Source organism: Myotis daubentonii, chromosome 10 (assembly GCF_963259705.1).
Source record: "Myotis daubentonii chromosome 10, mMyoDau2.1, whole genome shotgun sequence".
Lineage (NCBI taxonomy): Eukaryota > Metazoa > Chordata > Mammalia > Chiroptera > Vespertilionidae > Myotis > Myotis daubentonii.
Genome location: NC_081849.1, coordinates 50,746,565 through 50,770,967, shown reverse-complemented (window position 1 = coordinate 50,770,967; position 24,403 = coordinate 50,746,565). Strand labels below are relative to the sequence as shown.

Below are 24,403 nucleotides of genomic sequence, written 5' to 3'. Positions count from 1 at the left end.
TAAGCAAATCTTGTCCTTTAAAAACCATCAATTATAATGCAAAAAAAAAATTGAAGTATTCTGAATTTAAAGTATTAGGATTTTTGCAGTCTGACCCCATCTCAATGAGAACAGGTGTAAATGATGGGTCGTACATGTATGCACAATGTGACAGCGCACGCTGGTTTCTGTCTGGCCTATCAGAGTAACACATGGCAGCACAGGTTCCTGCTTGTGTGAAGCAGCATCATGGTTGCCTCCTTTCTGATTCTGGGGCTTATGATCCACATGCCCCAAAGGGCCTTTCAAAGGCACCATTCTTTCTCTAAATGAGGCGGAAATCAAATTTAACCAGGAAGTAATCGAGGTACTGAACCAAAGGATTAAAAAATAATTTAGGAAAGAAATGTGGTCTTTTTCTTACCAAAATACTGTTAGGCTTACTTTTAGTTGATTCATCTAAAATTTTTAGTGGCTCCCATGATCTATCAAGGAAAGACAAGCTCCATAGTCTGGCATACCTGAGGCTTAGGAGGCCGCTGGACTCTGGAGTCAGACTGCTGGATAATCATGAGGCAGTTATTTTTCTTTTCTGAGTCTCAGTTTCCTTTCTGTACAATTGGAATAACAATAGAATTAACTTATGTGGCATTGGTAGAATTAAATAAGAGAATTGCCTCTAAAATGCTTAACAAGGTGTTTTGTGAAAAGTAAATGTTCAAAGACTACTAGTGAATGTTCAACATTAACATAATGCTTAACAAGCCTTTTGGTTCCTTCTGCAAGGAACCACTCACTTGGGATGGTTCACCTGGCTAACTTCTCACCTCTCTAATTCTGCTCAAGTAATACCTCCCCTGGGAAGTCTTCCCTGATGCTTGAAATTAGGTGTCTGCCTTTGTGCCTCCATAGCACCCACTGCTTATTTCTTTTATTGTCATCGTTGCTTTACTTATCTGTCTCCCTAACTAGACTATCAGCTGTGCTGAGCACAATGTAATATTTCTCTTTCTCAGAGCTCTCTTTCTTGAGCTTGGTAGATAGTAAATACTTAATATATGTATGTAGAAGGAATAAATATTCAAACTTTCCTTTCTGTTTGCTTGCATTTATAAATAAGTTGTAACTGGATGTATTCTTGTACATTTAGTTTTCATTACTTAATACTCCTCAAGGAGAGGGCTCAAAGGAACCTAACATTTATTACCATAGTAACTTTATGAAGAGTTTTGATTGTGGGATCTGTAATGAACTGTTGGTATTTTTAAGATAAAATATCTTCAGGACTCATGGATAAGTTGGGTTATCTGTACAAATCTTTGACACCGGACCATACTACTCCACATATGGCATATGCATGGTATCAGATAGTGATTTGGAGTATCCACATGAGTGCTAATAGTTAGGTTTCAACTATCACAATGTCCTGGCCAAGTGGGCTTCCAATAAAATCAATTATGCCATTGGTTTAAAGGACATAGGTATATGTAAAAGTCATTAATAGACATTGGAGGGATCTAAACATCTTTAAAAGACCATTTAGGCTTGTCTCATTGGCATCTTGGATTCATACAACTCTTGAAGAGAAACAGGAAAACCTTCATTGTGTGGCAGGTTAATCTGAGGGAAGATGGGTATAAAGTATGATATGTCAGAATTATAGAATATTGGAATCTACTGTATAGTAAATATTTACACAAGCAGGAACCAATAATATGTGGCCAAGTCCTCATTAATGGGTCTGCTTTAAGGAGTAGGCTAGGATTCTTTGCAATCATTTCATTAATCCTCAGAAACAGTTATTACTGGAGTGTTTGAAAGCAGTTTGTTTTCTTAAGATTAATCACCCCCTGCAAAGCTTATTTAATTAGATTTGTAAACTCTTTTTCTTCTATGAAAGAAAAAGTTAAACTAATTTCTCATCTTGGAATTATCAAATGTTTCAAAGGCACAAGGTCCAAATTTAACTGGATTTTCCTGGAATAACTTAATAAATATATGAATTAAGTGATAATGATGATTCCGACTGTTCTGCTCTTGTAAACCATAACTGCTGTTTATAATCTCTCCATTAGCCTCCTTGGAAATAAAGTGAAACAATACAAAATTTATGAAGAAAAAAAGAAATTCCACTTCATTGTGAGAACAATAGACTTTCCATTGATGATTAAGGAATATTACTCTCGTCAAAGTAAACAATGAAGAAAGTTTCATTTGGTTGCTGGTTCAGAGCATGGGCCTCACAGAAGTTGCAAGAAAAGCTTGGGGGAAATTCATGTCTATTTTCTTGCACCTGGCAGGGCAATCCTATGCCATCAGAGTCAGTTCTGCTCAAAACCCAACACAGCCCTAGCCCCACACTTATACAGTCCCATGAGGCAGTTCAGTTACCTGTTCAGACAAAGGAGATCAAGGAAAGGGAAGGAATGAAGAGATAGGAATTTGTATTTTGCCCCGGGCATAAGATAGTGTGGGTGGTTTATGGGATCCTAAGATTAGAAAATGGTAACTAGTAAGAAAAATGATAAGGTTTGCCATGCAAATGAATCTTTCTATTTGTGCCACTTCTTTTATTTTTCCAATTATTTATTAATGATTTTATAATTTTATTTTCTTAACCTTGCTTTTTTTTAATCTTTTTAAAAAATATATTTTATTGATTTCTTACAGAGAGAAAGGGAGAGAGAGTTAGAAACATTGATGAGAGAGAAACATCGATCAGCTGCCTCCTGCACAACCCCCACTGGGGATGTGCGCAACCCAGGTACATGCCCTTGACCGGAATCGAACCTGGGACCTTACAGTCCGCAGGCCGATGCTCTATCCACTGAGCCAAACCAGTTTTGGCTTTCTTAACCTTACTTTTATTGTTGAAACTATTACAGATGTCCCTGTTCCTTCCCACTCCCCCTTTGCCCACCTCCACCCTGCCCTCTGGCCATCACCACACTGTTTTCTGTGTTTATGGGATACATGTATATGTTCTCTGGCTCATCCCTTCACCTTCTTTCATTCAGTGCCCCCTTCCCTCTCCCCGCTGATAGCTGTCAGTCTGTTCCATATACTGTATCCATGTCTCTGTTTCTATTATGTTCATTAGTTTATTTTGTTCACTAGATTCCACATATAAGTGAGATTATATGGTATTTGTCTTTCTCTAACTGTATTTCTGCTACTGCTTTTGTGGCACTTCCTATTTATTAATGCTTCATATCTTTTCATGAAAATTTGAGGTGACTTTAATAACTGACATATAAAAAAATATTTTACCCCTCCCACTCTCACTCAAGGTATGGAGTCACTCATAGCACACTGACCAAGTAATTTCTGCCAACGGAACGCATCCTTCAACTGGCATTATGATGAGCACATTGACATGCATAAAAAAACTTTGATTTGTTTTTCCCATGTAAATAACATGGGTCCAGAAAAAGACAGCCTTCTCTCCTCCCTCCAAATATCAAATCAGTTTTTTCCACATAAATATGGCCTAACTGGTCCATCTATCAACCATATTTAAAAGACATTCAAACAAGAGGCTACAACTTCTCTTGAAAGTCTATTCCTTGTGGTTGCTCAAAGGATAGTGTGAAAACTTTTTATTGTTTCAGATCGGACCTCCCAAGCCTGACTGGGAATTTTTATGCCCGAGTGCCTAAAATATTCCAAGAAAATATGGTTCAAACCACCACATTTTCTTGCTTTCAAGTTTAAACCCTATAAAACCAGCACATTTTGGAAGGCAGCTATGCTCACCACTATACCACCAACGCAACCTAAAACCAGCACATTTTGTATGGTTTCCACCCCAAACCATAAGTTGGCAAGAGATCCCACTAGATGCTCTGCTCAGGTTTGAGTGAAATGTTCACCAACCTTGACAACACTTTTGGCTGACTTGTCACTAACTTGGATGCAGGTGAAACAGCTGAGTTCTCAGCAACAGTTTCTTCATTCGGATCCCTTTTTTGACCTCCTGCACCCCAAGTTGCAGACACATAGTCATTGCCTTGTACTGGGTCACTCATTGTTACTTCCTCTGTGACTTTCTTCTAATGATTGCCTTATCTTGGAAATTTCTCTTTTTTTTTTTTCCTTTTCAAAACTCACCTCTTCTGTGTATTTCCCCCTCACATTGTACACTTTGAGGATAAATCAGTTTTGCAAAGGATTTAAAAATTTTTACAGAATGCATAGGGCTCTAGATTGTAAGTTCCATGTGGGGAGGTGTAGTTTCTTGATGACCGGTTAGACTTGCAGCGGTTCTCAACCTGTGGGTCACAACCCCTTTGGCGGTCGAACAACCCTTTCACAGGGGTCGCCTAAGACTATCCTGCATATCAGATAGTTACATTATGATTCATAACAGTAGCAACATTACAGTTATGAAGTAGCAACGAAAATAATTTTATGGTTGGGTCACAACATGAGGAACTGTACTTAATGGGCCAGAAGGTTGAGAACCACTGGAGAGTTATTGGATCAAATACAAGATTTTTATTAGTTAAATTTGGCAACCCTATGAAGATTGTATCTCTGTCTTCCAGAAACCCCTACTCAGCAGGTGCTCAGTAAATATTGGTTGCCTGAATGACTAAAGGAAAGAGGATGTATATCTTGGAATTTTAATTCTCTCTAAATTATATCACATAAGAAGCTGGCTTACCCTGTTGGCCTGGACCCATTTCATAAGATCTCAGGTCTCTGAGTTCTTGATGGAGATTGAGGTAGGCATGGTCCTTGACTTTCCTCATTTTGCTTTTTTGTGTGACCATTGTTCTAGAAGGATATCCTTGTTTCTTTAAGAAGCCTGTGGGATAAAAAGGACAAGGGAAGGAGCACCTGCTGTTAGGTCATAGTTCACTAAGGGGAGAGTAATCCCGACAATTGGGTTGGGAGGCCTTGAGAGAGGCAGGAAGCTGATAGCTTCCTGCTGTCATTCTTTCCCCACCAGAAGCTGGAGCTCCCTTAATAACCACAAATATACAAATAGGAGCCTCCAGGGAGTGCCTGGGTGCTGGGAGGGGAAGTAATAATAGCAGTTTGGGTTGACTAGAATCTTTTATAAATAGCCCTAATGCCCCCAAAGTCATTATCATGAGAATTCTTAAGGCCTCTGTGGAAGGGTAAAACTGTCTCAACATGTTTATTTTATCATTATGTTAAATTATCAATTACATTTATTATTGAAACTCCTATAAAATCATAAGGGTGCTTTTACTTTAAGAGCTAAGGGCCATGAGACACAAAGGCAGTGTTGACTTTGTCTTCATTTCTTGCATCTACCATTTTCTTCAGAAAGTCTCCAGGACTTTCCCAGGACTTTGTACTCAGTACTTCTCCTTGGTGTCCATCAGTCAGTATCTCTCCTAAACATGTGACTTGGAAAGTTAAGAACTTAAGAGTTAAGTGCTTACATTTCAGGGATTTCCTGGGTATATCAGATATTAGTATGTGACCTGTTTATTTAGAGCTGTGATTAAAGTTTATGGAAACTCTATTTCATGTATGCCTGCTTCTGAAAGATAAGGAAATGCTTTAAGCTTGAGAGAAATCAACTCTGAGCCAGATAGAATGAGCCCAGAATTCACATTCCTACCTACACACTCCCTTCTGTTCTGTTTCCTGAGTGGATTATCTCTGATGCTTGTTTATCTGATTTCTAGAATCTACTTCTGTCCTCAGGCACATTGACAGATAGAGGAAAACTACGTGCTATCTGCCTAGTTACTGAATTCTGTTCTAACAAAATATGGTCAAAGTCCCATTCAGCAAAAGTGTCCTCAAAGGTGTAGAATTTTGGTTTTCTATACTTGATGGTTAAAATATGTGGTTTTGGAGTCAGATCTATTTGCAATGGGACCCTGGATCTGTCTCTTTAGTAGCCTGAATCAAGTTGCTGTACTGTTCTAAACTCTAGTTTTCTAGTATATAAAGGGAGATAATTATAGTACCCACTGCATAGGGTTGCTAGAATGAAATGACCTACTGTACAGAGTCTAGCCCATACATAGTAAGTGCTCAACAAATGACAACCATCGTTGTTCAAAGTCTGGGACAGAAGATTTTCTTTTCAAACAGATCCTCAGAATGTTTCTGTTAAATAAACACACTGTGTGGCCCAGATTGTGCTTGTGGGCCATAATGGAAACTGTGGCAGTAATGTCCCTGCACCTGGCTGGCCACATTCCTGGCCTCTCCCCTGAATGTCCAGCTTCTGGTTTAACTGGAAGTTGGGAGGCAGGGTCAGGACACTCTTGTACCCTATGACATAGCCAAGACTAGAGCCTGGTGGGAAGGTGGGTGAGGCCTCCCTGATGCCAACCCAATTGTCTCTGACATTCCCAGCTGCTTCTCCTACCCAACTTTCTGGGGGTTGTTTTAGGGACAGTGTATTCCCAGTACTGTAGAGGTGGTGGCTGAGCCACTGCCTGGGGCTCTGCTGAGTTTCTGGTCCTGCCTCCGAACTTCCAGTGCTCTACTGGCTCAACCAGAAGTTCAGGTGTGGGGTGGCCCAGTGGTGTGTGTTTGGCCTGGGAGGATGGGTGGGGTGCAATGGAAAGCACTTGAGCAATGAATCTAGAGGCCCCGGGGAAGGTACTTTTTTTTGGTAAGTGGAATTTTACCTTATGCCCCCTGACTTCTATGTATTCTGAGCTTCCAAAAGGTTCAGTCCCACCAGGAATATAAAGGCCACTGCAAATGGGTTGTAGAAAGAGATCAGAGGAAGAAGAAAATTGAGATGGGTTGCTCCCTTTAACAGTGTCTCTTAGCACCTCTCCAGCATTATTTCCTCTGAGCATTGTTTTCCTTTGCGTCTTTTTAGAAAGTCTTTTCAGTTTCTGGCCACCCACAGAAATAGAAGCTAAAAAAAAAAAAAAAAAAAAAAAGGTTGAGGGAGCCTCAACATTCTTGTTTTTCCATCTTTTTTCATCCTTTCAATCCTATCATCCATCCATATATATATATATATATTTTTGCTATTCTTCTTTCTTAGAGCATAGGAAAAGGGAGCTTTTAAATTAATACTCAAAACATGGAAAAAGATAACTTTAACTTTAGAAGAAAACAAGCCAGAGGGAAAGCAGGCTAGTAGAGTAAGGAAGATGAAAAGGAAAAGGAGGAAGAGTGAGCTCCTCAATCCCAAATTAATAAGAAACTGTCCCAAGTTAATATGGACCAGGCAAGGCCTCTTACCTTATTTAAATTTCAGAAAGGAATATGATGAAATTTGATAAAACTGGAAAGGAAAACCCTCCCACAAGGGTAGCAATGATATTGAACAGTTCAAAGTGTTGAGAAAATCCTGGCCATGTGCCTGTGATGACCTATCCAGTTAGATCAAAAGGATTTGGAATTATCTCCCGGTATTGGTCATTTCATTTTGTGACAGTTGTGATATATTTTATACGTGAGGTTAGAATTATAACTATAGGCTTGCTATAATAGGCTTTCTTTTGTATTGAGCATAAATTTAGTTCTTATTTATTTATTTAATTTTAGCATATTGAAAACACCCTCCAATTCTGGTAGAGTTAGAGCAAAATAAAAAAGATGATTCTCCTACTTAAGGAAGCTATAAATTATGAAAAAAGATCAAGTAACTTAATTTGTGGTGGTGGTGAAAATAGGAAGCGGAGGGGTCTGAGGATCTAACGTGTAACATGGTGACTACAGTTGATAACACTGTATTATATAATTGAAATTTGCTGAGAGAGTAGAATTTAAATATTCTCAACAAGAAAAACCCCCACAAAAAACAAATGATAAATATGTGAGGTGATGGATGTGTTAATGAACTAAATGGGGGAAATTCTTTCCCAGTATAGATGTGTATCAAATTGTCATGATGTACACTTTAAATAATTTACAATTTTATGTGTTAATTATACCTCAATAAAGCTGGGAACAAACTACTAAGAAGAGCAAATGTTTTCCTTTCCCAGGACTGAATTCTGTATATGGAGTTGTATAAAAACGTTCTCAATGCCATTGCCATGGTAGAGGAGCCTGCTTGGAACGAATCCCAGGTGTCCCATTTCTCCAGTGGAGGGGCACGTCACCAGGGAGGGGGCACATTGATCTCTGTGCCTCCTGTGCTAGTTAGCTGGCACACTTCGTGTTTCTCAATCTAAACCAAACCGTAGTGGAGAATAGCAAAGTATTCTGAGGAAAAGCTACTTATTCATTTGCCTATTTTCACATACAATTGTCTTGGTGGTAATCTGGTTTAGAAAGCTATTCCCACAATATCCTATTTTTTCTAAAAGTTTTTTTTTTTTTTTCTGTTGTTGAGTGTTTATGATGTGTTAGGACTTTAAATACCCCAGGTGCTCAGTACTCCTCCCAGGTGACATCACAGTGCTTGCGCAGCCCAGTGATGGGGGAGTCCTGATGGCAGTGCACAGTATCGAGCCCATTGCCAGGGTTCAATCCATCTTAAACAATAGCAGCAGCAGCTGTGAGAGGGATCCAAAGACCAATTTGTTGGAATAAAGCAAAACAGGGCTTTGCCATATGGGAGATATATCTCAGATGGGTTTATTAGATGTAGGATGATTTTCCTTGTAGCCTAAGGGCTTTCTGGAGGGGATCTGAAATCTTTTCACTATGTGCACATCATTGCCAGATGTGGATATAGTGAAGCAAACCTCATCCTGTGTGTGTGTGTGTGTGTGTGTGTGTGTGTGTACATGCATATGTCCATGGGTAAAAATGGCAAATTCTGGCTCATACCTAGTTTCAGTTTATCTCACTCTCGCTTTCTAATGCAAAAATTTCTTCATGGCCCTTTTAAATATGCAGTAGGACTTTCTACCCACCCCCATCTGAATAAATTACGGGTGATATTAAGTCCACCAATATGTAGAACCAGAGGCAGTAAAATAATGATAGAACATGGTTATTTCATGGAGGACCCTGCCAGTATTCTAATAGTAGGATGTAATGCACTGCTCCACCAAAACTTAAAAATTAATAATGATTACTAATCCCATTAATCAGAATTTGTCATGTGAACAGATCAGGGATCTGTTGCATTAAGCTGTCATGTGGTTGCAATCATACCTTTTTAACTGCCATCAGAAGTAACTGTCAGCAACACCACATCTTCTCTTCAGTCTATTCTGCCTTCAGGTCCCTGGGGTTCCATCCTGAGTTCGGGGCGATTTGAACGATACGCTAATGACCTGCTGATTGTCTGCACAAAAGCAAAATCATACACTGTTCAGGCAACACAGTGATTCCACACAAAAGCAAAGGACTGTCTGGTGTCAAAATAATACCATGCTCTAACTTTGATAAAGATTTTTTTTAACTGACTACAAGGTACTAGTTGGTGCTAATGTGTGTGGCAGAAATAATGTTTATTCAAATAGCTAACAGGTTAGCAGCAGGGAAATTTCAGGAATATGTGTGTGTGTCTCCGTGTGTGTGTGTGTGTGTGTGTGTGTGTGTGTTGTGTGTGTGTGAAGGATGCTGTTAGATAGCTGTTTCTGTTCATATTTTTGGTTCTAATTTTCAAAGGTATAGAAAATACAAACATATTTGTTTCAGTTGGATATTTACTCATGTTGGTGATTACTAAGATACACTTTATTTTTATTTTATTTAAAAAAATCATATTTTTGATTTCAGAGAGGAAGGTAGAGAGAAATAGAAACATCAATGATGAGAGAGAATCATTGATCAGTTGTCTTCTGCACATCCCTCATCTGGGATTGAGCCCATAATCTGGCATATGGCCTAACCAGGAACTGAACTATGATCTCCTAGTCCATAGGTCGATGCTTAACCACTGATCCATGCCAGCTAGGCCTTAAGATAGACTTTATTTTATTTTATCTTATTTTCTAGTGATAAGCATATTTTTATTTTTAATTTTTTAAAAAATAAGTCTTTATTGTTCAGATTATTACAATTGTTCTTCCTTTTTCTCCCCATAGCTCCCCTCCACCCAGTTCCCACCCCACCCCATGCCCTTACCCCCCCATTGTCCTCATCTATAGGTGTTCTATTTTTGTCCAGTCTCTTCCCACATCCCCCACACCCCCTGCCCCCTGAGAATTGTCAGTCCACTCCCTTTCTATGCCCCTGATTCTATTATATTCACCAGTTTATTCTGATCATCAGATTTTTTTATTCACTTGAATTTTAGATTCACTTGTTGAGAGATATGTATTTGTTGTCACTTTGTTGTTCATAATTTTTATCTTTACCTTTTTCTTCATCTTCCTCTTCTTAAAGAATACCCTTCAGCATTTCATATAATACTGGTTTTGTGGTGATGAACTCCTTTAGCTTGTTCTTATCTGTGAAGCTCTTTATCTGATCTTCAATTCTAAATGATAGCTTTGCTGGGTAGAGTAATCTTGGTTGTAGGTTCTTGCTATTCATCACTTTGAATATTTCTTGCCACCCCCTTCCGGCCTGCATAGTTTCTGTTGAGAAATCAGCTGACAGTCGTATGAGTGCTCCCTTGTAGGTAACTAACTGTTTTTCCCTTGCTGCTTTTAATATTCTCTCTTTGTCTTTTGCCCTTGGCATTTTAATTATGATGTGTCTTGGTGTGGTCCTCTTTGGATTTCTTTTGTTTGGGGTTCTCTATGCTTCCTGGACTTGTAAGCCTATTTCTTTCACCAGGTAGGGGAAGTTTTCTGTCATTATTTCTTCAAATAGGTTTTCAATATCTTGCTCTCTCTCTTCTTTTGGCACCCCCATAATTCGGATGTTGGTATGCTTGAAGTTGTCCCAGAGGATCCTTACACTATCTTCATATTTTTGGATTCTTTTTTCTTTTTGCTTTCCCAGTTGGGTGTTTTTTGCTTCTTTGTATTTCAAATCTTTGACTTGATTCTTGGGATCCTCTAGTCTTCTGTTGGATCTCTGTATATTATTCTTTATTTCAGTCAGTGTATGCTTAATATCTAATTGGTCCTTTTTCATATCCTTGAGGGTCTCGCTAAATTTATAGGCGGTTTCTAGAAAATTCTTGAAAAACCTTATAACCGTGGTTTTGAACTCTATATCCAGTAGTTTGCTTTCCTCCATTTCTTTCACTTGTGACCTGTTTCTTGGTCTCCACATTTTGGCTGCTTCACTGTGTTGATAGAGTGACTTTGTGTGTTAGGTGTCCTATAGGGACCAGTGGCTCAGCCTCCCCAGTCACCTGAGGTGGATGCTCTTGGTGCACCCCTTTGTGGGCTGTGTGCACAGTCTTGTTGTAGTTAAGCCTTATCAGTGGGAGGAATTGACCTCCAGACCAATTGGCTGTGAGGACCAGTTGTGTCTACAATGGGAGAACTGCTGTGCTGGAAACACCCTTATTGGGCAGGACTTGTTTCAATGGGGCTTTGGTGCTCACTGAGTCTGCCCCCGAGTGTGTCTCTTATGGATCTGAAGAGTTGTAATCTGGTGCGGTCTCACTCTGACCACTGGGTACACTGGCTCTTGGATCTCCAAGGAGGTGCAAAGTCAGCCACTGCCTGAGGCCACCCAGCAGGAACTACAGAGAGATCTGCAGATTCCTCCTCTTTGTTTGGGGTTTGGAGGTGCCCAGATGAGGCCTAGCTGTGAAGCAATGCAGGCTGCTGTGGGGCCTTAGGCCTTCTTTTGGAAGCTCTGGGGTTCTCTGACCCAGCGGCAGTTTGTTAGGTTTTAGATTGCAAAAGGCCAGGCCATTCATATGCAAAAGCCTCTGCACACAGCTTGGGTGGGGTTGTAAATTGGGTGGGGCGGGTCTCAGGGAATCACGGGGCGGTGCAAACAGCAATGCTTGCCTGTTGGCCCTGCCCTGATAGGTCCCTGGGTCTCTGTGTTCTGTGGCCCCATGAAGGAACAATGAATGCTGCGAGCACCTCTGAGAGAAAGCTGCCCTCGTGTTCCAGCCCGATGCCAGACAGTACAATTTCTCCCCGTATGAGTCTAGGTCCCCAGAGTCTCACCTGGAACTGGAGTTCAGAGCAGTTGGGAGTTTGTATCTCCCTCTCGATTGAAAAAGACCACAGCATACCGTTGCCAGTCCATTTTGCGCGCCTCCGCACCTTCACTCTTCCGCACCTCTGCACCTCCTACCATTCTAGATGCGCTTTTCACTTTCCCTCTAGTTGTCAGACTTCCACTCAGCCAGCTTTTTTGTGGTTCTGGATGATATCTGTTTTGTCTTTTAGTTGTAGTTTTGATATGGTTGTGCGAGGCAGCAAGTTCAGGTGTTTACCTGTGCCACCATCTTGGTTCCTACAAAAATACAATTTATTTAATTTTTTTATTGCTTAAAGTATTACAAAGGGTATTACATATGTGTCCTTTTTCCCCCCGCTCTTGACAATCCCCTGGCCTCCCCTCCCCCCCCTCCCCCCCCCCGTGTCTTATGTCCATTGGTTATGCTTATATGCATGCATACAAGTCCTTTGGTTGATCTCTTACCCCTCTCCCTCCTGCCCCCCAACCCTACCCGTCCTTCCCGCTGCAGTTTGACAATCTGTTTGAGGCAGCTCTGCCTCTGTATCTATTATTGTTCATAAGTTTATAATGGTCTTTATTATCCATGAATGAGTGAGATCATGTGGTATTTTTCCTTCATTGACTGGACTGGCTTATTTCACTTAGCATAATGCTCTCCAGGTCCATCCATGCCATTGCAAATGGTAAGAGTTCCTTCTTTTTTACAGCAGCATAGTATTCCATCGTGTAGATGTACCACAGTTTTCTAATCCATTCATCTACTGATGGGCACTTAGGCTGTTTCCAGATCTTAGCTATGGTGAATTGTGCTGCTATGAACATAGGGGTGCATATATCCTTTCTGATTGGTGTTTCTGGTTTCTTGGGATATATTCCTAGAAGTGGGATCCCTGGGTCAAATGGGAGTTCCATTTTCAGTTTTTTAAGGAAACTCCATACTGTCTTCCATAGTGGCTGCACCAGTCTGCATTCCCACCAGCAGTTCACAAGTGTTCCTTTTTCTCCACATCCTCTCCAGCACTTGTCGTTTGTTGATTTGTTGATGATAGCCAGTCTGAGAGGTGTGAGATGGTACCTCATTGTTGTTTTGATTTGCATCTTTCGGATGATTAGTGACTTTGAGCATGTTTTCATGTGTCTCTTGGCTTTCAGAATGTCCTCTTTTGAAAGGTGTCTATTTAGATCCTTTGCTCATTTTTTGATTGGATTGTTTATCTTCCTTTTGTTAAGTTGTATGAGTTCCCTATAAATTTTGGAGATTAGGCCCTTATCCGATATGACATTGGCAAATATGTTTTCCCACGCAGTGGGTTTTCTTGTTGTTTTGTTGATGGTTTCTTTTGCTGTGCAGAAGCTTTTTATTTTGATGTAGTCCCATTTGTTCATTTTCCCTTTAGTTTCAAGTGCCCTAGGAGCTGTATCAGTGAAGAAATTGCTTCGGCATATGTCTGAGATTTTGTTGCCTTTGGATTCTTCTAGAATTTTTATGGTTTCCTGTCGTACATTTAAGTCCTTTATCCATTTTGAGTTTATTTTTGTGTATGGTGTAAGTTGGTGGTCTAGTTTCATTTCCTTGCATATATCTGTCCAATTTTCCCAACACCATTTATTGAAGAGACTATCTTGGCTCCATTGTATGTTCTTGCCTCCTTTGTCAAATATTAATTGAGCATATTGGTTCTGGCTGATTTCTGGGCTCTCTATTCTATTCCATTGATCTATATGTCTGTTCTTGTGCCAGTACCAGGCAGTTTTGAGAACAGTGGCTTTGTAATACAGCTTGATATCTGGTATTGAGACCCCACCTACTTTGTTCTTTCTCAGGATTGCTGCAGCTATTCGGGGTCTTTTTTTATTCCCCAAAATACACTTTAAATAACGTCATCAGAGGGTTTTCTTATCAGGTTGTGAAAATGTGTGGTGAATACTATGATCCATCTACCTATTTATCTATTGACTTCCCTTTATGGTCTGCTTCATTGAGCAGGTTTAGGGCTGTAGGAGGCCAGGCCAAGCCATCTCAACATTCCATGTGGGTGGACTGCCTCACAGTGACTCTTCTCTAAACCTGAGGACGCATGAAAGAACCTGGGCCAACACTGGAAAAACCATCTAAAATCCGACCCTGCCTCTCTTTTTTCCTGTCCCCATGCTCCACTAACTTTGCAGCCTGGAAAATATGTGTCTACTGGGCTGGTTCTTCCCTAGGGCATTTATCACCAAGTCATTTATCTGTATAGTGACGGAGAATTCCTGCTGAGATTCTGACTCATTGTCCAAAGCTTTATTACAAAACTTGACTTGTTTGCTTGTTCATTCATTCATTTATTCTTTTATTCATTTTAAACCTGTTATTATATACCAGGTACTATGTTAACCAGTAGGATGATAATGAAGAATAAAATTTGACCTCAGCTCTCAAGACCCAGTGTAGTCCTATAGGTATAAGTGATAGTCAATTGGCAATTACCAAATACTTAACTTGTCTGGGATTGCTTGTCAGCTTAGTCCTGAAAGGAATTAAAAAGCATGTGAGTTTCAATATGTTGGCAAAATGAAGGCTCCTCCACTAGACTATAAGCATTTTTAGGGCGAGAATTGAATCTTGTTCATGGAATTCTTTATAGCTCTGAGCACAGGAAGCACATAGAACATATGTTCAATAAAATGTTGGTGAATTTTTTGGAATGTCGAAGAAGAGAATCTATAGCAATGGACTGGAGGTAAATTGTAGGTACTAAGAATAGGGGCTTTGGGACAAGTTATGGGTTTGGCATCTGATATAGTTCCACTTAGTAACCAGTGACAGTCCTTGCCCTATCATATATATTCATTCATTTCAAAACATATGTGTTTAGCACCTATGATATGCCAGGGTATGTGCTAATGTGAAATTTGCATTTCAGAATATTGCTTGAGCTACATATTAAATGGGGGATGGAAAGGGTGAGAGATATACCACTTAGGAAGGCTTTTGCAGTAATCCAGGTGGAAGATGGCCTGTAGTCAGTGTGGTATAGTGGAAAATGCATAAGCTGGAGAATCCACTAAGACTTAGCTCTAAAACTTACTATCTATGTGACTTTTAGCAAGTAACTATTTTACATACCCTCACACACTTTATTCTGCAAAATGGAGTGACATGGCCTATCTGATAGCAAACTTATAATACTGTATTAAGCTGCCAGGTATTTCCTGACATACATTTAAATGATTGTCCCTATTGCTATCAGTAATACTCCTTCCTCCATACTTGTATTTCCTCTCCTTTAATGTACAACTTCATGCTTTTAAATAAGATCTTTTGTTACTGTTGTTGGTCCTCTTTATCCCTGGATTGTGTATGGCACAGGTTCCTCCTTTCCCCTCGTCTGCCTTTGTGACTCCTACAGTTCTCCCAGAATGTTCTCGGCCATTACAAGGTTACCTCTGAAGAAGTTGGTTCTGTGGAACAATCTATTCCAGGCTGGGCAATGTTATAACCAATGAAAATCAAGCTTGGTAAGGACAAAAATCTTTGCTCCCTTCCCTTTGGGAATTTTCTGGTAACTGTATTCTCCTCTTCACACCCTCGGAATGCAACACTGTGATTATCCTTGGCTAACCTCAGGGCTCTTTCTTAAGCACTAGCGGAGAGGGACTTTGTATTTTGTTACAGACTAGACCTTATTTTCACTCTGGGACTATTCCAAAATCATGTCATATTTTCCTTTCTGACATCTCTAAAACTCATCCTATTCCCATTGGTTTCCAATAGCTAAAATTCATTCCCATATTTTGGCCCTCTTTTCTTTCTACTCCTTATAAGTATGTCCATTGTGGTCTCTGTTCTTGAGTTCTATCTCTGTTGCAGTCATCTCCTTGGTGCCTTCATTATGACATCCTTTGCAAATGCCTTCACCGATTTCTCTCATCTGCATTAAATATGGATGTTAGGGACCTTCACTGCTCTTCATTGCCTAATTATTTTTCCCCTGCTGTTCTCCTATATTTCTTCTTAATGTGTTCTTTTTATTTCTCTCATTTACTTTTTGTTTTCTTAGGCAATTTTCAAGTTGTTTCCTCCCCAGCCATGAACATTTTCTTTCCTTTTTATATGCCAAACCCAACCGCAAACAAGTTGTATCCAGAAACTCCTCTCTAATTTCTCTCATGGCTTTCTTCTCACATTTGCTAATGTCTCCCTCTTCATGATAATGGTCTTTTCTTTATCAAGTGATGCTATGGGTATGCTAGTATAATACAGTGTATCTTTTGATGAAAGCAAATCTATTATTTATTAAGGAAGGTCTTTGCGATTAGTTGATTTAAGTCTATTCTCTTGCCTCCATGGCCATTGCCTTGTATAGGGTTGACTACTGCAATGACCTCCCACTTCTCACTGCCTCAGTTCTCTCTCCCAGCTATTTCACACTTCACAGTGTTCTCAGAGATGTCTTTCTGATGCCTTCCTCTTCTTTTTAAAAAAATTCTCACCCAAGGATATGTTTTTATTGATTTTGAGAGAAAAGGAGGAAGGGAGAGGGGGAGAGAGAGAAGGAGAGATGAGGGAGAGGGAGAGAGAGGGAGAGATTGGTATGAGAGAAACCTCAACCAGTTGCCCCCCACATGCTTCCTGTCTGGGAACCGAATTCCCAACCTTTTGGTGTATCGGACAACACTCCAACCAACTGAGCTACCTGGCCAGAGCACCTTCCTGTTCTTAAAATAAAATAACAGAGCTTTTGCTTTCCCTGGCTTGTAGAATAATACTTACCTTCTTTAGTGCAACAAGTATCTTCCTCATCATCCCAGACTCACTCTGTCACATTCTTACCCCAGTCCTAAATTCCAGTCACATAGAACTGCTTGGGGAGGTGTTTTACTATATACAGAGGTCAAGAGTGACTTCCACAGGCCCAATCTAGTTTGTAGAATTCTTTGCCATTTTTTAAAAACTGAAAGATTTCATGTAAAACTCTGTTTTTCTAGTTTCTCTCAGAAAATATGGCAATACTGCACCATGTCCCCACTTGATAACAGAGGGTTGGCATTGAATGGTGGCTACCCCTTTAGATGAAGTGGGCTCTTCTCTAATTTGCCACAGTTTCTGCCACACCCTTTTGCATCCCCAACCTTGAAGCAAAGTATCATTCGCTATTTATCATTGTTCTTGTGCTTTGTTTGGCCTTATAGTATTAAGAGAAAATTATACCCCATCTCATAGATAAAGAAAATATGGGAAGTTGCTGTTTTGCATTTCAGGAAATATATGGGGCCCACTTCATGCTCTCATACTCCTGGCCCCTGTACGTATCTGAGTTTGGATCTCTGACAAAGAGGCTTAACACTAAGGGTCTGTGTTCAAATCCTGACCCCATCACTTACTAGCAATGTGGCTTTGGGCAAGTTATTTAAGCATTCTCTCTGCCTCATTTTTCATTTCTGTAAATTGGGAGTGACAATAGTGTGTACCTCACAGAGTTTTTATGAGATGATCTTTGTAGAGAATTTAGTAAAGGGATGGGAACATAGAAAACATTAAATAAATCTTAGCTACATTTTTATCACTATTACTATTATTTCTGCCAAATCTAATGGTGGGAATATCAGATCCATGAAGGGCATGGTTTTGGGCAGAGTCTTTAGGCACCTATTTAACCATACCTCTCTAGCTTTCAATTTTGCCACTTACTAGCAAAAGTCATAGGGCTGGAAGGAATGTATATGAGCCTGGTCAAGTTATTTAATCTCACTATGCTTCCACTTTACCATCTGTAAAAATATTAATGATAATACTTACTAGTAAAACACTGGTATCCGCATCTTTGGTTATGATGTATCATCTGAGATAACCACGTATACTGTGTGTATTATGGGTGTCTGCCACATAGTAAGTAGGCAGTAAATGGTAGCTATTATTGTCACCAGCTGTCCTGGCAAAATTTTGCCTCTGTTGAGGACTCAGGAGCCAGATCACCCCCCCTGTATGTGCTATGTGGTGCTTGCACATTGATACAGGCTTTTCAAAAATTGAGACATAACTCACATACCATGAAATTCACCCTCTTAGAATGTACAATACAGTGGTTTTTAACATATTCACAAAGTTGTGCAATCATCACAACTATCTAATTCCAGAACATTTCTGTCATTCCTCCAAAAGACTCTTTAGCTGTCATCTCTCAGATCTACCCTCCAGCCCTTGGCAACTGCTAATCTGCTTTCTGTTTCTATGGATTTGCCTATTCTAGACATTTTATATAAATAGAATCATATAATAGATTGCTGTACATGGGCTTTAGCCTGTTTCCCTGAAGAATAAAGCGGCACCCTTTTCCAGAAAACAAATTCCTACTGGGAAGATGAAGGAGGCCCTACGTAGGAAATAAAAAGTAGGAAGCTAGCATCGCCCAAGATTGACCTCAGAGGAACAAAACCAAACAGACATGGGTTTCAGGGGCCCAGTTGAGTAGCCGGGAATGCTGAGGGGCTGCAAACCATGAATATACAATACAACATCACAATTCCTGTAGATTTTTCTCAGATCAGCCTTAAAAATACTATAAGAATCTTAAAAGTCCATTTGTGGATTCACGTGGAGTTGGTTAAAAATACAGGTTCTGTGCTCTTCCTCGGGCTCACTGACTCAGCATCTCGGGGCAGTAGGATCTGCTACAAGATTCTGCCAGGCAATGGGTATGGAAATCATTTAACTGCATGGGACATGCCTGTATGACACTGAGCTGTGGTGTTGTGTTCCATCTTCAAGGACACTGCTCTGTCATGTTGATACTCTTCTTAAGTATACATGTCTAATCTCCCTAATAGATTGTTTACAACCAGGCCTTACTTTGCTTTGTCCATCTCAGCCCTGGGTACAGTCTTACTCAAAGTAGGGGCTCAGCACTGTGTTGGAAGATTGATTATACAGGAACCTGGAGGGTATTGCTGGGATATTGCTAGCCACAAAGTCATTAAGGTCAACAGGGCCTAAGAGGAAATCTTTCTTGTGCATTTTAATCATTCCTTGTTTGAGGCTCTGGTTTGCCTTCAGGGCTCTGACTTGTGCACCAATGGTCACAGCCTTTTGATCTTTAGGCTCCAGTAGATGTCCCCAGCAGTCCCTCAGGGGGACCTTCAACTGGCTGCATGGTGCTGATAGGTAGAGGAACAACAAGTGAAGCACGTAGGGGTGGTTCCTACACTCACTGATCAGAATCCCCCAGGGAATGAGCTAACATTCCTGTGTCTCCCTGGATTTAATGAGCTAGATTGTTGTCCAGGAAGGGGAAATCTCTACTCATACTACCCAAATACTGCTCTTAGACCCACTGAACCAGATTGTTGTCTAGAAATGGAAATTACTACTCAGATACTACCCAAATATCGCTCTGGAGTTTGAAGAACATGATCTTCCTGTCTGTGTCTGGAGCAAAGACAATGTGTTGTGCTCATGGGGACTTACTTGGGCAGGGCTGTGGACTGGGATTTGGGAGACCTAGGCTCAGTCTTGGCCCTACATTTTAGTCAGTCCCGGTGTTTCACTAGGTAGGCCACTCGCTTTTCAGTTTGCTTCTTTGTAAAGTGAGAGATTTGGGACAGGGTTAGATACTGGAATGCAGACAAGATCACTGATATCTCTGTAGGTGCCTTTTCTACAGGCTCACATGTAGAGGCTCCTCCTTTTTGGGTGCTCTGAGGATATAACTACTATCTCAGTCCCAGGTTAGCAGCTGTGTAATGTCATTGGAGGCAAAGTTACTGAAGCCCACTGTTCAGAGGTTTGGTAGTTGGTGTGGATTGGTCGTGAGATTAAACAAGCATGGGAAGCCCCTCCTCTTTCCTTGCTCACTTAACCCCTCCTCTCTCTTCTTCCCATATTCCAGTAAAGAGTTTCATGTATATGAGCTCCATTTTTAAATTGCAAATATCCCATGGGCGTGTTAAAGCCACCAACTGTTAATACTCTAGGATTTGAGTAAATCTAGCTATTGGAAAACTTTCAGTTTAACTGGTATTCTGAATTAAAGAAACTTGAGTGGGTGGATAACAACACATGTACACTGGGTTCCTGGGGCCTGAGGAAAGGACAGAGGACATATCAAGGAAGAGGGTGGAAACCAGTCACTGATTTGGTGGTTTTGCCTGGCACCTTGGCAATGGTGCTATAACACATTTCCCATGGTGCTTTTGGAAGAAATGCCCTAAACTAGTGGTGCTTCATTTGGACCATTGTGTTATTTTGTTAATGACTTTAGGAAATAGTCATTTTGGTCGCCCAGGAACTGGGTAAGGCATGGGTCACTGTGCTTTTAACTTTTCATAGGATCTTAAATCCACGTTTTTCTCCAAAAATAATTATTTACTTAGCTCCCACTCAGGCCAGCCCTGTGAAGCACTGTGAGGAAGCAGAGGCTGTTTTGGGATGGTCTTTCCTTTTCTCCCTGGCCCACTCATTTTACATCTTTTCTGCATGCAGATTTAATTGTATGCAATTACAATTACACTTTTTTTTTCTCTTTCTTTGGGACAGCAAAGCAAATGCAGGAGTGGGGAATCCTCAGGCATGCTTTCTGTGTTCCCAAGTCTCCACTGCATTGTCTGGAAAACCACAGACTTCGTGTAGATGCCAATGAATCCGTCATCGGGTTTTCTTTAAGCCGCGTATTTACCAAGATCCTCACTTGAGCCATGGCTTAACTTTATAATCTTTGATTTATAATTTTACAGTTGCTGAGACAGAAAGAAAACCTACTCCTTTGGAGGAGCATGGCCCTTTCCTATATTGCTTCGCACGGCTGCCACTGAGTTTCTTGAAACCTGGCCCCTGGACACCATCAGCAAGAAGACCTCGGGGAGGGGCTACCTACCCCTGAGAAAAGAACAGCAACTGCAGTTTCAACTAATTTGCCTTCTTCATTCAAGTAATGGCTGCCAATGGGGTCAGATTAAAGACAGACCAGTTGGACAACTGCTTGGAGAACTAACTGATAAGGGCACGGAAATGTCCATAGTGCGCTAAAACATCCACGAAATACAGAAAGATGGAAATAATACCAGCACTTCTTTTAGGGCTGGAAGGAATGGTTTGATGAATTCCTTAGGGGTGGGAAGAAGGGAGTAATAAGAATATAGAAGAGAGTGGGGATAATTTATTGCAGGGCTCCCGTTTTTCCTACTGGGATATAAAAATTGGGAGCCCCAGCTGGACTGTCTGTAACCATGGTGGGTAGGCAGACTACCCTAGTGGTCATTCTGCTTTCTTCTCCCCCATGCAGAGCTCAGCAGGTCCTCTAGCAAAGACCCAGTAAGTAGTGGCTTGAAGGAGACCAATTTATTAGCCTACATGTCTCTGTTCTGCACTCCAGGATTTGAAAATGAAGAGTCATAAACTTCCTATATTTCAGTTCTAGGATGTTAGCCCTTAATGTATTTTCATTCACTTGGGAGTGAGAGTTGTTAACAGAGAAGATCAAGTCAAATGAAGCTTGAACTCTTTGCCGAAGCGTTGGGAGATCAGACTCTGTGTTGAATTAATTAGATCATTGGCGACACCATGTAGAGTTTGGCTTAAGAGTGATATTGCTGGCTATTTGTAAATGAGGACATCAAGAAATGTTCTTGGAATCTTGAACTATGAAACTGGTAGTCATGTTCAATAATTCGACAAGCAGTTAAGTAACAGCTGGACACTGTGGAGACCTAGGAGCAAGACAGACAAGGTTCCTACCTCATGAAACTTATATTCTTGCTTTCTCTTAAATGTGAAGAGCAGTGGCCACAGCAAACAAGTGGCCAGAAATATTTTTTTGAGCCCCGGTTTCCAATTAGTCATGCCTAGGGGCCATGCTATTATAAGACATATAAGCTGCATTCTAGTAATGCTCTGTGAACCAGCGTGGACTGTTTCTCTAGCAAGCAGTATAAAGTCTCATGGTGTCAAGGGAATGGGCTCAGGTTAGGAAAATGCTCCTGGGGAGGGAGATAAGAAGGGACAGAATTCAGAGACCAGCTATCATGTTTTTTTTTTTTGAAATTTATCTTTATGGTTGAAAGTATTACAGATGTCCCCTTTCTTTTTCCCATTGGCCCCTTTCACTCCCCTGCCCCCATTCCTGATCATGTTACCTGTGTCCATCAACCATTATCTTTTTTTTTTTTTTAGTTAAGGTATTATAAATGTGTCCTCATCCCCCTCCCCCATTAACCCCCAACCTCCCCCTCCCGCCCCGCCCCGCACACTCATGCTTCCATCCCCCTGTTGTCCATGTCCATTGGTTTGGCTTATATACATGTATACAAGTCCCAGCTATCATGTTTTATGTAGGAAAGCTGCAGTGTGAGAAATGTTGGGCTGGAAAATTTGAGACCCAGGTTTTAGTCTTTATTCTAATGCTAACAAGCTATGTGATTGTGGGCAAGTCACATCACAATCCACTCAGAGGCTTCTTGGGTGACTCCAAGACCCCTTCAAGCTCTAAAAATGTTAACACCAGGCCCCAGACTACTGGAAATTTGTGGTTGTCAACTGTTTCTAACTCCTGTTCCTAAGCTGCCAGGTCAAGTAGATCTGCACTTGACAGGCTTTTTTTGGGGGGGGGGGGCTGTTTATCAACCTTGTAGGATATAATGAGTCTGCCTTTCCCCTTTGGAGTTGAGAAGGTTCTAAAACGTACCCTGTAGAGCCCATGGCAGCTTCATTCCCTCCTTCATCCTTTCTTCTACCCCTGCCTTTCTTCCTCTCCTTTCCTTCATCACATTTCTACTAAGCATATACCATGTGCTCTGTACCAGGTGTATGATAGGTTTGCAGATCCAAGGTAAACCTGACATTTTCCTATACTCCAGAAGCTTTCATAGGAGAGGGGACACAATCCTTCTTCCTTTCACTTGCTGGCCTTCCTTTCGGTGAGAATCAGCCATGTCCCAAGGGGGTGTGCTGGGGATACTCCCAGGGTAATGAGCTACAGACAGATGCCCCATTCCACTCAAACTATTTTGAGATGCCTTAGGCCTAGGGTCACCATGAAGAGATCTAAGTCCAGATAAAAGGAAGAGACAGTCTTTTACTTCTAGGGATATACATCTGTGGAGGGACAGTCTTCCATACAGTGATGGCTACTCTCTATTCCATCTCCTGCAACCCATTTCTGCCCAGGTGGGGAGAATCTAAACTTAAAAATACCCCTCTCAGTAAATAAACATCTTTTATACATATTGTGCTTCATGTATCCATTATGGCTGGTGGCCTCTTTAAAATGAAAAAAAAAAACCCCAACAGTAATCAGACAAAAAGATATTGCTATCAATTCTTACCCCAATGTGAATCCCATGTAAATGACTTCTCATTTTTGTTTCTTCCATCGTTAACAATTCTATTTGACATATATCTCTAAGTGTAGCAAGTTTATAGAAAAATAATCTATGAAATCTCTTAATTAGAATTGCTGACACAAACTGTTTGGTTTGAGAATTTTACCCTGGGAAATAGTTTGAGACTTCAATGTCTGGCTTAAATGGTGGAATTAATTACTTTTGACTCTCAATTTCACTTCCCATTTGAGGTCAAGGAATGTATGGATACCTCTGGTTAATGCCTATAACTCTCCATAGCCAAGAGCTTTAATTTTCTCTTTTGCTTTCATTCTTTGCACACGTGCAACATTAATAAATGGATTGATTAGTGCTTCATCTCTTCTCCTTGTCCTTACTTCCCTTCTTGTAAATATGCTAAAAATAGTGTAAAGTTCATAAGATCGGATGGCTGCCAGGATTTAGGAGAGAAACAAAGGGCCTAGTAACTCAAATAAATGAAAAATCGATCCCAGAATAAATGACAGCATATTCAAATACCTTAGTGCAGTGTTACTCCCATTAAGCAGAAACAGTATCAGTAAATCTATATGACTCTAAACATTGTAATGAAAAGGGGACTATTTTTTCTTACGTGCTGAAGGAGCTGCAGCAGAAGAGGAAACGTTGTCAACCATCTCGTATTTCCAAATATCTGGACACTGGCCATTGTGAAGACAGAGGACAGATGATGGACTGGCCTTCCCACCTCTGCTTTGCATAGTCAAGCCCTGCAGCTCCAGCCATTGACTCTAAGGCGATTTACATTTGTTTTCTCCGTCCCTCTTGAGAGAAAACAAAAATCTCATTTTTCAAAGCAATTAAAACTCTTCTGCTTCAGCTCGGGCGAAAGAATTAGAAGTCCTGTCTCCTTGTATATAATTGCATGTTTCATCTTTCTTGTTTTACTGATTGACAGAAAACTGATAAACGAAGACATCTCCGAATCAGGGATGGATGTGCTCTCTTGGTGCCCCCGCTGCTAATTTGTTTGACTATTTTGCAGCATTTCTTACTCTGTAATGGAAAGATTTATTAAATATGAGGGGCACAAAGCTTTCTGAATACTAATGAACTTATTAGCCAAAATTTAAATGTTCTTTCTTGTCATGAATGCCTGTCTCACTTA

The 24,403-nt window shown here is 40.6% G+C and overlaps 1 long non-coding RNA gene across 1 annotated transcript; it reads right to left on the bottom strand.

The window, feature by feature from the left end:
• Nucleotides 1-4,641: 4,641 nt before the first annotated feature.
• LOC132242970 (uncharacterized) lies at nt 4,642-24,051 on the bottom strand. The gene is made up of 3 exons (XR_009454747.1): nt 23,870-24,051; nt 9,046-9,178; nt 4,642-4,789 (listed from the first exon to the last, which is right to left on the bottom strand). It is a non-coding gene; the product is annotated as an uncharacterized LOC132242970 (long non-coding RNA).
• Nucleotides 24,052-24,403: the final 352 nt, after the last annotated feature.